General features: G+C 36.6%; 1 long non-coding RNA gene across 1 annotated transcript; it reads left to right on the forward strand.

Annotated features, from left to right (window-relative positions):
• The first annotated feature begins 1,173 nt into the window (after window positions 1–1,173).
• Window positions 1,174–8,050, forward strand: LOC108493079. Its single transcript, XR_001873324.1, has 3 exons — window positions 1,174–1,265; window positions 5,110–5,260; window positions 6,191–8,050. It is a non-coding gene; the product is annotated as an uncharacterized LOC108493079 (long non-coding RNA).
• The last annotated feature ends 6,032 nt before the right edge of the window (window positions 8,051–14,082 follow it).

Raw genomic sequence — 14,082 nt, forward strand, 5'->3', positions numbered from 1 at the left:
CTTTTGGGTTTGGTTTTTTCGTTGTTTTTTTTTTTTTTCCCAGAAGATGGTAATTTAGGGCTGTATAGACAGTTTTCCTGTGGTTTTGCTGAAAATTGAAGAATATGGTCTGATTTCCCCAGGTTAACAGGATATATAAAATGAAGGTTTGCCATTCCTTCCAATAACCCAACCTTCAAGTTGGTTGCAAGTATGCAATTTTCCTTTTTTATTAAATATACTGGGTTTATTTATAGGAAGTCAGAGGAAAATTGTATACTGGTTAATGTCAGCTAGATGTTGTTGAAGTATTTGAAAGCTCATCAGGAAGGTTTATTTTCTCAGGAAAATTCTGGCTATCAAAAGCATTTTGGCTGTGAGGGTGGTGAGGCTCTGGTACAGGTTTCCCAGAGAAGCTGTGGCTGCCCCATCCCTGGAGATGTCCAAGGCCAGGTTGGACAGGGCTTGGAGCAACTTGGGCTAGTGGGAGGTGTTGCTGCCCATGGCAGGGGTGGGACTGGATGATCCAAATGCCATGTATTAGTGAGTTGAGGCTATTTATTTTTAGTAGTATTATTAGCATTAACATTATTAGCATTATTAGCATTATTTTTACTTCATTTTTCCAACCATTTGAGGTTGAAATCTCACAAACTATTAAGAAATAATATATTTTGTAATAATTTAATTAAAATTGGCAATTCGTGAAGACAGATTATTTGTACTGCTGCTATGCTTACTAAAACTTCCCTTCATTGGAACTTGAAATACAGAAGCCAACAGGAAGGAGATTGTATGCTGATTTACCATGGAGAGGAGGATACTGAAAAGGAATTTTCTGCACAGAAGAAGAAAATTTTTAGAAGAAAAATTGTTAACCCCACAATAAGCTAATCATTATGTTGCACTACACACCACTGTGGGCAGAAATGTCTACATGATCTTTCCTTGTCTCTGCCAGGAGAAAGAATGCTACATCTGAGATTGTCATCTACTAATACTCTTGTGGTAGTTTAGTCTACGCCTTCCTTGGTGACCAGTTTGTAACCAAGGAAGTGCCCAGATTTACCCGGTATTCCCTACGATTTTTATGTAAGTCAGGGTATAAGAAGAAAGGGGGAAAGGTCTTTGGGCCTCTTTCCTTCCGGTGGCTTGGAGGTGCGAGTTTCCCTGCTGTTGAGTCTGTCGGGTTGGGGAGTGAGGCCTGGTAAGGCCCTGCTGAACTTGGGAGACAGAGGCTGCTGGCAATCGTTCCAGAGTGACTTTCTGTTGTCCCAAGGAGAGTAGTAAGACATTCTTTTGCTAATTCTTTTAGTTGCTAGATCTTGGGCTACTGGTTGGGATATATATATTTTATTTTGGTTTTGTTCCTTTTTTTTCCCTTCCCCCTTCCCTTTCCCTTTTCCTTGTGAAATTGTATATATATTTCAATTGTATATAACTGTAATATAAGTGTAAATATATTTTTATATATTGCTTTAGCTGTCTCTCTCGTTTTGGTTCTCTTGTTTTTTTCCTCTTCTCCCTTGGTTTTTGGGGGGTGGTGGGGGACTTCTTGTGGTGAGGTTTAGAGACTTGGCAGGGAGCCAGCTTCAAACCATATCAACTCTCCAAACCTGTAAACTCTTATTGTTCAAGTCTTTTTTTTTTTTCCTTTACCCTTTGGACCTCTCTTTAATACAGCTACTAAAAAATAACAATTTCAGATAAAAAGCTCTTATCATATTCTCTAATGAAAACATGAAATTATGTGGGACTATAAGGAAACTCCTTCTAAAACTGAGAAAAGCCAACTTATTATTTTTCCTCATTCTTAGGAAGATTTATCAATATAAGAATTAATTTTAAACTGTTTTTAAAACAAAATATTTTTGAGGCTATATTATTTCAGCATTTGAACTATTCTGAGCAAACTAAACGGCATTGTCTATTGGTGGACAATTCAGATCCATTCCAACACCAGGTCATTTTTTCAGTGTCCCATGGAAAAAAAAATGGGTTCAAAAATATTCAACAATCCAGAATGCATTGCAGTTTAGGTGGACTGTTAAAATGGTAGATATTTGTGATAAAATGCATATAATACACAATTTATTTCAAATCTATGTCCTGTTTCTTCAACTTCTTGCCATCAGTTATTTTTATACTCAGTGCTTAACAGTCTTATGTTTTCCTGTAGACTATTTATAAAAAACTGCTTAAAAAATGTACTATCCAATTCTTTTGAACGTTATTACAATCAACACAGGTTATTCATGGTAATTCCTCACATGAGGTTAAATTTTGAGACCTATCCTAGAAAAAAATTTATGTAAATTTTATGTGATAAAACAGAGCCTTAAAAAATATTTCAAGACTTGGGGAAATATAAATTTTGACATATCTAAGTCCTATGTCTTTCACATGTAATTGTGCCATCACACAAAACTTCATTACAAATCTTTAATTAGTTTGATAAAATGTTTTCACAAAAGATTTGTTTTCATTGGCATTTGCTCTAAAATCCAAAATCAGAAGTCTAATTGAATATCACTTCTCTTGATTGAAATTACCCTGATCACGGATCCAACTATTCCACAATGTTCAGCATCACAAAATGAAATATTTTACACTATGGACAGCAAAAAATCAAAGTATTGAAGGTTAATTAGCACAGTATGTTCTGGAAGGCCATGTTCTTTCTAATAACTCTTTGATAACATTTTTCATTTTCAAACAAAGAAAAAAAGGCTGTCTTGTTCTTTTAAGAAGAAATGGTATAGACTGTAAATTCTTTAAAGAAATTATTTTCTGGGACAACAGATTTAATTTTACATGGTAAATAATTGTAGATCTGGTGAAGGGCAGTGGAAATTAGACTGTGCTAAAACATTTCCAGAATAGAATGCAATGTTGTATGAAGGATTTAATAGAACTCATTTTGTTTGCATGAACTGTTAATATTAGAAAATATCATTACAAGTAGCAAAAAGGCTGCATTTTTTTCTTCTCAGTAGCATAACAGATTAGACTTTGCTGCCATTTTTTCACTAAATGTACAATCAGTTTATAGTATTTTGCTCAATTCTTGTCCCTGACAATGCCAGCAAAATTGAGCAGATTCTGAACACTCAAGATTTCATGAAACTGACTTGAGAAATTGCTGGATTTATTTCCAGGAATAGAAAGCACCAACCCCAGCCTGTACCACCAACAGATCATATGTGGTTCTAGAAGCTTTTCCTCCATAATATCTGAAGTTATTTGATTTTCAAATACCTAAAAGTATTGCAAAAGAGTCAAACAAAAAGAAACACTTTTTTAAAAAATTTAGTCCTTCAGAATAAAACTTGCAAAAAGCAAAGCTTTTGATTCATGTACTATTTAGTGTGAAGTTATCAGAGGATTATCAAAATATGTGTAAGCTTCTACACTTTGTTCTACAGTTTTTCTCTTCAAAATAATAACATACCTTAATTTTCCTGGATTTCTGGCTTGAAATGATAAATTTATCAGATAATGGATTTACAGGATGTTTGTACTTTGAAGTATGTTTCAAAAAGTAAAACATAAAAAAATTAAAATCTTAAAAATCAAAATTTGAAATGTAAGAAAAACTTATTTTTAAAAAAAGGCAAAACTAAAGGAACGACACTGATGGTGATTTTCAATCTTGTGTACTGAAATACCTGTTTTAAAAGAGCATTTAGCTGTAACAAGATCACATTTTAATCTTAAATTAGCAGGGAAGTCATTAAAAAATGAGCTTGCTCTTAATTTATATTTTTCATTCTCTTTTTACCATTCAAAAGTAAATATTTTCTTACATGTAACTTCAGCTGTTCATAAGCTATTACCCGGTATTGATAATGGTAATAATGAAAAGACTTGACTTTAATACAACTTTTATAAATAATTGGAAGATTTTCCCCAGTATATACTAGGATTTTATTTGTATACTGAGGATTTAACACATTTACTTCTGAATTCATGTTATTTGTGCATGTGAAAACTGAATTTCATGCTGTTCTGCATACAGACACCTGGTTTCTTGCCCAGATCACACTTCTAAAATTTCACGTGTATGTAAATAATATTCTATTTGGTGTCATCCATCCTTTCTAACTCACATCAAGAGCTTTGAGAGTGATTAATTCTTGTTCAAGGCTAAAAAAATATTAAGTTTCTTCTGACATCTCTACTCACAGCTTGGCAGCCCTGGTCACAGTTCAGGTTTATCTCAAAACTAGCTCTTACAAAACACAGAATACCAAGTAGAGCAGCAAGTTTACTGCTTGTCCTCATTATGCTTCATTCATGTGGTATATGGAAATAGAAGATACGATCAACAGTAATAGTGTATTCCTTAAATCCCCTTGTTAATCCTATAGTCTTGATCTGCACAAGCTTAAGGAGTTGCAGTCTGTGTGCAAAGTACTTTACATTCCTGTAATGAGAAATAAGCAGAGAGGTCCTACAAAGATCCTATTTCACACACAAAGAAAAATAATGCAGGAAGCATTGCATATACTAAATTCTGATTGAAGATGTAAGCCTAATCCATTTTCTCCTAGAGGTAAGAAAGAGCCTTAATGAGTCTGTATCTGCCTCTCCCAGAACAAGCAAGAAAGGAGATATGTGTTTATGTCTGCAACAGGCATGACAAGGCATAATTTGTCACTAAACGCAGCCATTTTACTGCAATATCAGCCTCTGTAATTAATGAAGCCTATTCACTTTAATTGTTCTTCCTGTAGTGTTTTGCAGCCTTATGGAAAAATACATTTTACACCAAAGCTGGTCTTTTGCAGCACTTCCTTTAAGAAGAAATGGGATAGCACTTCTGAGAGCAAATGTGACTATTCAGATCTCAAAGCAAGAGCTACACTTTCTGTAAATACAGTTTAATTAGTAAAATATTGCATTATTCCCTTTTTTTTAAACCATAATGTGTTTCTGTTCCATCAGTCATTTCATTCTGGGAAAACACTCTTGAGCAAACAGCAACCTTCTTCTGAAGCTGTCAATGTGAAGGTGTCAGAGTGGAGTTTAAAAAAACAAACTTGTGTGTTATCTCAGATGTACACTTTGCCCTGTGTTTAACCTCATCTGTGATGGCAGCTCTTCCACTTCATTTTTTGTTACCTACAGGTTCATCCTGGCCCACAGGACCTCACCAGCTGGAAGCATCACTGAGCACATGCATGGAACATGCTGTGGTATTGATTTTAAAATCTTGTCTCAGGGCCAGGAATTTCACAACTGAAATCCTGAAAGACAACCTTCAAGAAAAAAAACATTTGTAAGACTGTGCTTCTGAAGATCCATATTTTTTCATGCCATAAGTGTGCCTGTGTGAACAAATAAAATCTACCAATGCACAAAAATTGTCCTTATATTTGCCCTACATTCACAATCATTGAGCCTGTAGAAGTACTTAAATTAATACAGACCCTATGAAGCACTTAAAAAAGAAAGAAAAAAAAATCATCTTTTCTTGGCAAAAATGTAATAGTATTCTAAAAGTCTTACCTAATAATGTTTAAAATAATGGCAGACTGTTATGACCACATGGAGAATATTAAAGAAAATATACACCATGAATCTTTTTGTTCTTTCTACAAACTCCGAAGGGAACATTGTCATATATATATATGTAAAAATAAATGTAATTCCTTTGAATTCACAACCTCAATTATTCCAGACTAACTGGCAAAACTGATTGAAAAGCAGCCTGAAAGCTACCTAAAATATCCTTATGCAGAGGATGGTTAGTTTAGCATTTCAATAAATTCACACGGATGGAATTTAAGGGTAGTGCTGATCTGTACTGTTGTTTTTAAATTACTCTTGTGGCTGCTTTTCAGAAATATTCAAGGAAGACTATATTACTGTTAAAATGTCTTAAGGATCTTAAATTGAGATTGGAAGCATTTGGAAACTATATAACTTGCAAACACATACTAGCTGTTGTGAAAGAAGTTTATCAGCATGGATTTCTGAGAGGTGACAAGCAGAGATAATTTTGTTATTATATTGTCAAAGGAACAATATATATCATATTCTCCCCTATTTTCCCATTTCTGCTTTTCCTATTTGGGTTGGTTTTTTTCACAATTATTAATCACTGTCTGCTTATCAGTATCTCCCCTTCAATAATAACTTTTGAGTCTTCACAGTTTTACAGATAATAGAGGTCTAACATATTATTATATTTTTTTAATATTTACAGAAATAGGAAAGAGATGAGAGGAAATGGACTGCAAATGTCTGAGCTGTGAAGAAAGCTGAGCTCATGCACTGCTGGAAACGAGAGAAAAGGAGGCTTTATATTTGCACAACTCAAGAGTAAAACTTCAGCACCACTTTGCAACTGCTTAGACATGAAAATCAATCAGCTACAGTACCTCTACCCTTAGGAAGCAGGGTTCATTATACCCAGCTCTTAGAGAACATTAATTCTCTCTATGTGGGATTTACTGGCTCCACCTCTACTAATGGATAAAACTGGTCAAGTCTTTTTCTCTGTTCAAAATGGACAACCTGCACAGATCTCATTCATACAATTAAAATTTCTTCTCTCACAACTTGTGCCTGAGCTCATATCATGTAATGGGACTACCTCGTGCTCAGGAACTTTTGAGGGTGTTGGATTTTTTGCATCAAAGCCGCATCAGGAACCATGTCAATGACTTAACAGAATATGGTAGCAGCTGGGCTGTGTCCTCGGCCTGTATACTGGTATTTAAATTATACCACTGTGTCATCCCAGCTTTAGTTATCTAAACATAATTCTCACCTATATAAGTTCTATCCCTTCTATAGTAGAATAAAATTGACATAAACATGTTACCTCTGTATCTGCAGTGTTACAGGAGGGCTAAGTGAACCTAATCCTGGTGACTTACACTTTTAAGATTCTTTAAATCAAAGTTAGTAGCATCTTCCATCCTTACTGTTCTCTGAGCACAGACAAAGCATTTCTGTTGTACCCTCTTCAGCTTTCTGTAAAATTTTCAATGTTGAAATCCTTTCTTCCAATACTTTTCCCCCCCATGAATTATAGAATTGCTCTGATTTCCCTCTTTCAAATGAAAACCGCACGACTTTATCTGAGTAAATTTAACTTCACCTTTTCCCTTTTTCCTCTTGTAGTTTTAAAAGCCCCTTGTGACACTTCTTCCTTCAAACCTACCAGGAGCCTGCAATCACTACCCTGGAAAATCAGCAATTTTCCCTGATTTGGTAGGGAATTAACACTTTAATTTCTTTAAGCTTTATTTGGAAAAGTTAGTTAGTTTTTTTGTTTTTTGAATTCCGCAGTGTTCAAGAAGCTGAACTCAAGTGTTTTCACCAGCCTTTAGGTACCACATTGCTCTACAACATTTCCATGTCTGTGCTCAGTTATTCAGGTTTAAAGGCTTGCAGTTTTGGGTAAGACCCCAAAAAGAGCCTCTAAGCTGGTCATAAATTATTTCTTGCTATATAACATGGCATCCAACAGTTTCATGACTGCACACTGATGAATTCCCCAAATTCCAGCAATTACTGTTGTGTCAATGTCCTGAAGTTTCCAAAGGTGAACTTGCTTCCACTGTGTGTCCAAGTCTGAAATTCATCTGTTCCAGGTTTGGAAGCCAGTCTGTGAGGAATCCCCTCCCACTGAAAGCAGAGGGACTACTCTGGTGTTAAAAAACTGTGATTTGAGTTAAATTAGATTTAAAATATGTTGTGAAGTGCTTGCAAATCTTTCACTGAAGTTCAGCAATTCTTTCACTAAAAAGAGTGAGATGAGTAAAATCAAGTATTTGCAGGTTTATTTTCTTGCATCCCTCAAATCTTGTGAAAGAAGTACCTCACTTCATGTCAGAGTGATATCAGCAAAGTTTCTGACACTTACAGTCTATTTCAAAGAGTATATATATCTTGAAATGGGCCACAATATACATGTAATTTATGTATAGCCACAAATGATACAATGGGATTATATATATGATTAGTTGTGCAGCTGAATCTTTCTGCTGTGCCATGCTCAGATGATAAAGTAAGAGGGATTCAGATTACTCAATTTTTCTTTTAAGCAGCATCTTTTCTGAGCCACAAATACATGGTTCAGGAGTAATTGATTTTCTCTAGTAGGGTGCATGGATTACGTCCTAGCATGAGAAAAGTAGTGTTAAACTGTCAGTTATGCTAAATATCAGTTTTCATTGTCACAGTGGTTTTGGACTTCTTGCTAAGATTATCTTCATCAATAAAGCTGTAACTTTGCTTTGATTTATGTTTATTAACCTTCTTTTCCTTCAGCTTTATTTAACTTCCCATACAACAGCAATCCGAATTCAACCCTGTTTATTTATTCCCACACTTTATATAATGTTTTAGTGGTGCTTTTTTTTATACAGCAGATGATTTTCTTGATGTTGATTAATCATATCTCATACTATCAGCTCCCTCACAGCATTTCACACTTTGTGCTCAATAGATAAAGTATATCACAAACTGCATTATCAGTGCTCAGATAAACATGTCTATCTTTTGCTATCTATATTATTAACATTCCCATCTGCATTTCTGCACTCATAGCTGCAATTATGATATATTTTCTGCTTTCATAATAGTACCTTCCTTGTTGATTTGATAGTAGTTTACTTCAACATGTTCAGATTACCCCAGAAGTTAGTTGTTTATGGCCTTTATCTAATTACTGTAAATTGTAATATAGCATGCTATTTGTAAACATACAGCTTCAGTGATCTCTAAACATTACCATATAGTATGGTCTTTTTGTGCTTTAATATTTGTGTTTTTTAATAATTTTCCTTTTACTTCAGTTTTTAATGTCAACAGATTTAATAGTTTAGTTTTACTGGTTTTTCTTTCAGAGTATCTAGGTGTGTGTCATGGTTTGAGATAGCCCCAAAATCCAATCCTCTAGTCCTAGAGCCCTCCCCCATCTCAACCTAATGTGAGATGGGTTTTCCAGACAAAACATGCCAGACTCAAAGTGGGGGAAAGGGAATAAATTACAATGACTGTACAAATAAATATTATAACACATTATACACACGATCACAACTATCTCTATCATGACATATAGTATTTACAATGGACCAGATCTCTTCTCCCCTCCAAATAAAAGTCCAGGAGGGAAAGAAGAACAGATCCCTTCCAGTCTCTAAGCAGGAGTATCTTCCAAGGCAGCAGGTTTCTTCTTCTCATGCATGCAGCAGCTGATAGCTGAATTTCTGCCAGCACTCACGAGGGAGGTATCCAAGCTCCCTCGGCCCCTTGAGGCAGGTAAAGTGGTCTTCCGTGGACTACGTCACCCCAGACAAAGGTCGTTCCACCATGGTCATATCACGAGCACAGGGGGCTTCGTGACAGTCTGGTATCTTCAGGAGATTCAAGCTCCTTGCAGGGCCTCTGTGCCCTGTTCTCAGGCTGGGAGCTTCCCTGTAGCTTGCAGCAAGGGAGGCCCCCTAAGACCAACCTCCCAAACCATCCTGGCTCAGCTCCTCTCTCTCTCCGGTGCTGCATGTCCAAAACTCTTCTCCTTAATAGGAGTCCATCTCCCTCTTTTTCTCAGAGGGGTCTCAAAGGAGTTTGGGGGGTCTGGTTCAGTTCTTACCCCCAGAACTCTGTAGCTCTGCTGCTGACTCTCCTTCTCGGCTCTCCGGGACAACTCAGTGTCTCCCTTACTCAATTGCATGTCTCTGCTGCTTCTCCGGTTCAGTTCTTATCTGTCCTGGCTCTTAGCCAGAGTCTCTGGACGCTGCGTCTGCCACTGCTGTCTCTGCTCTGTCTCCGCTGCCCATGGTGAAGAAAACATCTCCCGGCTTAACTACAGACACTTAGCCCAGTCTAACACTGTTCCAAGTCTCTGCAGTCCCCCCAGCAGGGGCTAGAGAGCGGGGCCCAGAGGCCCCAAGGGACTCTGAGCCCCTTTCCTCGTGGCTCTACAACATGACCACCTCTCCTACCAACAACCAAACTACCACTCATCTCTTCCGGTGAGCTTGTGGAATGTTTACATTTTGCAGGAGCGCCCATTGGACAAAACTTCAAAACTTCCAGGGGTTTCCACCCCTTGGGGTTTTACCATTTTTCTTAGCCTCTGGGGGAAAACAAGATTCAAACCACTACAGTGTGCCAAAGAATCATCTCATGCCCAAGACAACATCTGATAGTTAAGGAGGGGGGGGTCTTAATTTTTATTTTGTCTAGTAAATAATTAGAATTTTTTTTACTTAATTCTTGACAGAAATTCTAGTGATCTTGAGTTACTCAATGCAAAATACACTGGGGGATCTGTGTTTTTGCTATTGCTTGTCCCATCTGCTGTTTTAAGTTGGGAAAAGCATGAGAAGCATCATTCCTGCATTCAGAAGGGGAGAGAAGGTACCTGTTTCTCTTTGTTTCATGGTTTTTGTAAAAAAGCATCAATTTGCAAGCATTTAGCTGGAGTAGTAATGTGTCATTTTTCATTGGGGTACATGTTGTTGATTGTCGAGCTTTTGCTCCCTCACTTTACGTGATAGTATGAAACACAATCTAATGGTTGTCAAGGGGAAACAGTCTTTGGAATGCAAAGGTCTCAAAGTCAGGCTTCTAAGTGCATGTATTAATTGCTAAATTTGCTATACATTTCTTCCCTCAGATATTCCACTTACAAAAACCTTCCTCACACCACCAGCACTTCAAATGCAAGTTTTCCACTGTTGCTTAAAAAGCTAAAGGTCTGTCCTTCCTTTAGAAAGGACATAGAGTTGCTGGAGTGAGTCCAGAGGAGGCACCAAGGTAAACAGAGGGATAGAACAGCTCTGCTGTGAGGAAAGGCTGAGAGAATTGGTATTTTTTAGCCTGGAGAAGAGAAGGTTCTGGGGTGACCTAATTGTGGCCTTCCAGGACCTGAAGGGGTTACAGGAACAATGGAGAGAGTCTGTTTACAATGGCCTAGAGTGACAGAAGAAGGGGGAATAGCTTCACACTGACAGAGAGTGGAGTTAGATGGGATATTGGGAAAGAATTAATCTCTGGGAGGGTGGTGAGGCCCTAGCACAGGTTGCCCAGAGTAGCTGTGGGTACCCCATCCCTGGAAGTGTCCAAGACCAGGCTGGACAGGGCTTGCAGCAACCTGGGATAGTGGAAAGTGTCCCTGACTGTAGCAGGGGCCGGAACAAGTTGAGTTTTAAGGTCCCTTACAACCCAAACCCTTGCTGAAATTCTGTGATTCTATATCCCATTTGTTTGTTTCCAGGACTTATTTTCTAGATGTCATATTGTGAATTCTACATCCCTCTTAAAGGAACTTGCATTTAAAATTGTGTTTCATGTTTGCAGTTCACATCTCTGAGCCACAATGTTCTTGGTTTTCTTTTCACCTACATGCAGGTTTTAAACACACATCAATGTTTTTGAACTAACATAGTCATTGTCATATGGTTCCCTCCCTTCTGAGTGAGTTATTAATTTCCTGCTTGAAGAAAATGGTTATTTTTAAATGCAGAATGTCTTACATGATAGCTGGGTTAGTTAAGAGTCACATCAAAAGAACAGCAATCATCTTAATTTCTTATCAAGTCCTAGGAGTATTTCATCCTTTAACTGACAGAATTTTAAGCCTACTTAAAATTGGGGTTTTTTAGATATTGGCACTATATTGTTATTCCAGCTATCAGTTTCCGTTTGGTAAAGCATGAGTATGTACGGAGGTAAAAGTACGAAACAAATAGAATTTCCTGCAAAGTAGGAGTCCTAAACTTTACTGGTGATATTCATGGCTTACAGGCAGCTGTGTTTCCTATCTGCTCTCCCCACCTGTTTGAGAACAGGTTGATTTCTCTTGTTCGTGTAGAAACTACAACAGTTTCTGGCTCACCAGTGCCATTCTCATGCTCTTAGGCTGTTCCCCTGGAGCCAGGTTGAATTTCATCAGCAGAACTGTTCTGCTTCAAATCTCCTAATACTGTTAAAGAAAGGAATGAATAAGGCTCTCTATTTATTCTCTAGGAAATATAGAGTCTCACTGTAGGGGGAAAAGGTTGGTAAACATCATAAAAAGTACATTTTAACGTTGTTTTTTTTTTCTCAGCACACCTTCATAAGTGTAACACTTCCTTTCCTCGTAATTGATGTGCATAAAAAACAGGTTGAAAAACAATTGCTGTGCTTGTCATTATATATACATCTAAATATATATATATATTAAAAAAAATACTTTCCAGGGCTGTTCCTTGTCAGGTAAAAATAATTCCTGAAAGAAGTAACACAGTGAAATGAAAGAAAATAAAATAACTTGCTAAATCAAAAGTAAAATTACTTAAGTTTGTTGAACTGAAATTATGTTCGTGCAGCCTGACTTACATTTGCTATTTTGACTAACTTAAGGAAGTAATTAGAAAAAAAAGCTTAAGACATATATCAATGGCAATGAGTTAACATCAGTAGTTAACATCATTTTGTAACTAGAATTAACGCTGCATTTGGCAAAGCAATATTTTGTTATCTTGCTGTGAGTACTATCTTGGTATTTTAGAAAAACATGGTAAATAAGATCTTTAAAAAATTCATGTGAATCTCTCCTAAAAATGAAAGTGCCATTTGAAAACTCAAACAATTTAATCTGTATAAATTATACTTTATATTTTCATCCCTCACAAAACCTTATTCAATCAGTTCAGTTATATCATTCCATCATCATTAATGGTCCATTACCTTTACTGGGTTTTCAAATCACTGGTTTTAGGCAGCCCAACTTCACTATTGCAAAAAATCTTATTTAATCATCCTCATCATCCAGTTCAACACATTTCAATTTGACACATTAACACATTAGGAAGCTTTATTGCCTTATTATCCAACTAAGAGGAAAGAAAATGTAATTCACACATCCATAGTATGAATTAAGTCCAATAGTGTGAACTCCCTGCTAGGAAAACCTCTCAAGGCATTTAGCTTCCTTCTGCTAAAATCTTTCACGTGGTCAGTAGTCATTTATATTAGTGGTTAAACAGTTCCCTCATCAAAATCTCTTCTCAAAGTCATCAAAATATCTTATATTCTTGTTTATCTTTATTTTATATAAACCGGAAGAAGGTCCCTTTTTTTGAAGAGGACAATGTGCACTGACTGACCTGAGCAGTTCAACCACGCAGAGTAAGAAGAAAGAATTTCTCAGACTGAGCTGATGTGATGGCAAGACTCGTTGGGTGAGTGTTTTGAAGGAAGTACTGAAAATGCTTCAGGATCTAGTCCTGCAATCAAAAGAAAGAGGGCAGGATTTTTGATTGTTTACTTTGACTGAAGCTACCATGAATTAAGGCAAAAAATTTTTGAAGTTGAAAATTTTATATTACAGTTAAAGATAATTCAGTAGCATTCATCTTAGGTTTTATTGTGTGACTTCTTTCAGATGGGGAAAGAACAGTTACCTGCTGGACTGCCAACCTCACTGGGCACCTGTGTTTTTATATCCTTCTGGTGAGCTTCTTCTACATTCTTCCTATGTTTTCACCTTTCAGTCACATATATTGGAGCAGTTGCTGTTTGACTTTTCCTCCTTGACGTCTACTTCCTTCCCTACACTGTATTTTCTCTTTCATCCATTTTCCACAATTTACTCTTTCAAGTAATCTATCTTTCTCTCCCATGTCAGTTCCTCAGCTGGGGAAGTGTCCTTTTAAACCTCTGTACCGCCAGATGCTCTGTGTATTAAGAACTATAATCAAATGGAACTTGCCGCAACTCTGTTGCTAAAATAACAGAAATTTCCTGTTCAGACAACTAAGGTGGAAAGCAGAAGGAACATCTCTCTTTAGGTACTCTTTTCTCTTTTTTTGTTTGGTTTGATTTTTTTTAAATCTTGTTTCTTGTTATATTGCTCATGACTAACTTTATCAGTATGGTGTAAAAATTACACAGGCTCTGAAAAAGAAGTGCACATCAGTTCACTCCTGATATATGCACAAATTAAATAAGTGGTAAGTTTTGTAGCTGTGGTAAAATATTTTATTGAATATTTTTCCTTAGTTTTTTCTTCTTTTTGTATTTTTCATCCTGTCCTGCGCTATTTGCTACTTTATAAACTTCATGTTTTGTATATGTACAGGTCATGGGAAAGGC

Source organism: Lepidothrix coronata, unplaced genomic scaffold, assembly GCF_001604755.1.
Source record: "Lepidothrix coronata isolate B3197 unplaced genomic scaffold, Lepidothrix_coronata-1.0 Scaffold14, whole genome shotgun sequence".
NCBI classification, from domain to species: domain Eukaryota; kingdom Metazoa; phylum Chordata; class Aves; order Passeriformes; family Pipridae; genus Lepidothrix; species Lepidothrix coronata.